Source organism: Haemaphysalis longicornis, unplaced genomic scaffold (genome assembly GCF_048455015.1).
Source record: "Haemaphysalis longicornis isolate Haplotype H1 unplaced genomic scaffold, Haemaphysalis longicornis Haplotype H1 scaffold_1, whole genome shotgun sequence".
Taxonomy (NCBI): Eukaryota; Metazoa; Arthropoda; class Arachnida; order Ixodida; family Ixodidae; genus Haemaphysalis; species Haemaphysalis longicornis.
The window spans coordinates 106,743,725-106,746,131 of NW_027526203.1; the positions used below are offsets into that span (position 1 = coordinate 106,743,725).

General features: G+C 44.3%; 1 non-coding gene across 1 annotated transcript; it reads left to right on the forward strand.

Moving 5' to 3' along the window:
- The first annotated feature begins 521 nt into the window (after positions 1-521).
- Trnak-uuu (transfer RNA lysine (anticodon UUU)) lies at positions 522-593 on the forward strand. The gene has a single exon. It is a non-coding gene; the product is annotated as a tRNA-Lys (tRNA).
- The last annotated feature ends 1,814 nt before the right edge of the window (positions 594-2,407 follow it).

Genomic DNA, 2,407 nt, shown 5'->3' on the forward strand with positions numbered 1-2,407 from the left:
ACAATACTCATGAGTACAATACTCATAAATACTGGTTTTGCGAGTGCTTGCACTCTTGAGTATATGCACTCGTGAGTACAGTAGTGCAAACAAGTTTTATCACAAGCTCGAGTCCGGACGCGCATGTACGAGTCGCAAACATTTAGCGGTGCCGCTGTGCAGCTTAACAGTCAAGGATGGCAAAATTAGACAACGAAAACTCCACCTCCCCCCTTTCCCGGTCCCTGTTTGGCGCTGTAAGCGCTTCTCGGCGGTCGCTCGCAAAGGGGTCACGGTGAAGAGGGAAGAACGAGGGGGTGAGGGCGCAGCGGTAACTGACGGGAAACCCTCTTATGCTACCTTGGCATCAAGGCTGCAGAACCCGGTTATGACAGGCTGCAGACGTTCGAGTCACGCCGCGGGGGTTGAAAAGAAGGTCCCCTTCTCCCCGCGTAGTCTGAGTGGCGCTGGCTACCACCCTCAAGCGTCAGATACAGTTGTAGTAAATATAAATACCCCAGAAAGCGAAGGAGAACACAGTCGCCCAGATAGCCGAATTGGTAAGGCATTCGAGATTTAATCGAAAGGCGTGGGTTCGGTCCCCACTCTGGGCGCGTGTTTTTCTTTCTTTTTTTCTCACGTAATTAATAAAAAATAATGTTGTAACGTCACTAACGGTAAAGAGAGTCTAACCATTCGCCTATGCCTTCATTGGCGTTGTAGACTGCCGGCGTTTCTTTCTGTATTTCCTAACGAGCCCCTCATTTCCAAACCATATTATCGTGCGAAAGCTTAGCGAGGGCCTCGGTTCTGGCAGCCTTGATGCCAAGGTAGCATAAGAGGGTTTCCCGCCAGTTACCCGCTTATGACAGGCTGTAGACGTTCGACTCACGCCGCGGGGGTTGAAAAGAAGGTCCCCTTCTCCCCGCGTAGTCTGAGTGGCGCTGGCTACCACCCTCAAGCGTCAGATACAGTTGTAGTAAATATAAATACCCCAGAAAGCGAAGAACACAGTCGCCCAGATAGCCGAATTGGTAAGGCATTCGAGATCTAATCGAAAGGCGTGGGTTCGGTCCCCACTCTGGGCGCGTGTTTTTCTTTCTTTCTTTCTCACGTAATTAATAAAAAAATAATATTGTAACGTCACTACCGGTAAAAAGAGTCTAACCATTCCCCTATGCCTTCTTTGGCGTTGTAGACTGCCGGCGTTACTTTCTGTATATGTATATGTATATATATATATATATATATATATATATATATATATATATATATATATATATATATATATATATATATATATATATATATATATATATATATATATATACATATATATATTTCTTTATATATATATATATATATTTTTATTTATATATATATATATATATATATATATATATATATATATATATATATATCAGGGTGTCGAACCGGAACCGAACCGAACCGAAAACCGGAACTGAACCGGTATTTTTGCCGGAACTGAACCCGAACCCGAACCGGTATTTTTTGAGCACGCTGAACCCGAACCGGAACTGAACCGAAAAAAAGAAATAACGGTTACCGGTTAATGCCTAAACGGTTCGATCCTCCGTTGTTGATATAGCACAGTCAGTGCAATCCAAGCCTTTTTTTTTACGTACCATCAACTTCGTACCCGCTCGCGCACTTTCCCCTCCAGACAATTGAACACTATCACGCTCTATCTAACAACAATGGAAATGAATGAACACCAATGTAGCAATGGTCTGTTGCGGCTTGAAGCGCGAGCGTAGTGCAAGCTGACCAAACGAAATCTCATTCTCGGCAGCTTGCAGGGGATATAAAACGACTTTGCCCTTCCCTAGCTGCGACTTTATTGGAGCAATATCAGGCTGCAGGAGTGCTCCACTGCGCAACAGCGAAAGCCCACACCCGATGTGTGCAAACTTTTTGCATTTCGTAATTTGTTTAAAAGGTCCGACACCAGCAAATTGTTAATACTTGACAAGTGTGACCGCAGGAGCTGCTCAGTGGCAAAGCCGTTTGCTGCTTATGCAGTTTTGTCTCTTTCAGATCTGCTTTTTTTCGAAGGTGCACTTGTGCTGACTGCCAAAAGTCGCTACATTACTTCTACTGCTACTCGTTCTGGAGGGGAGTACTGCTGTGGGTGAATTAAAGAGCGTCTGCCCAAAAACGTCCCATCTCATGCTCTGCGCGTCGAATTTCCCTTTCATTTTGTAACAGCATAATCTGTTATTTGTAACAACATAATCTGTTATAAGATTCCGCAATGTAGCACACAGAACGAGGGTCAGGCGGTACGATGACATACTGATTGTAATGCACACATCCGGTATAGCTATCGCAAAAGGAATTGCAGTGGTCAGAGCAATAATGCAGCGACCGAGCGTTAACTAAAGCTTACTTTTAACAAAAGTGTGGC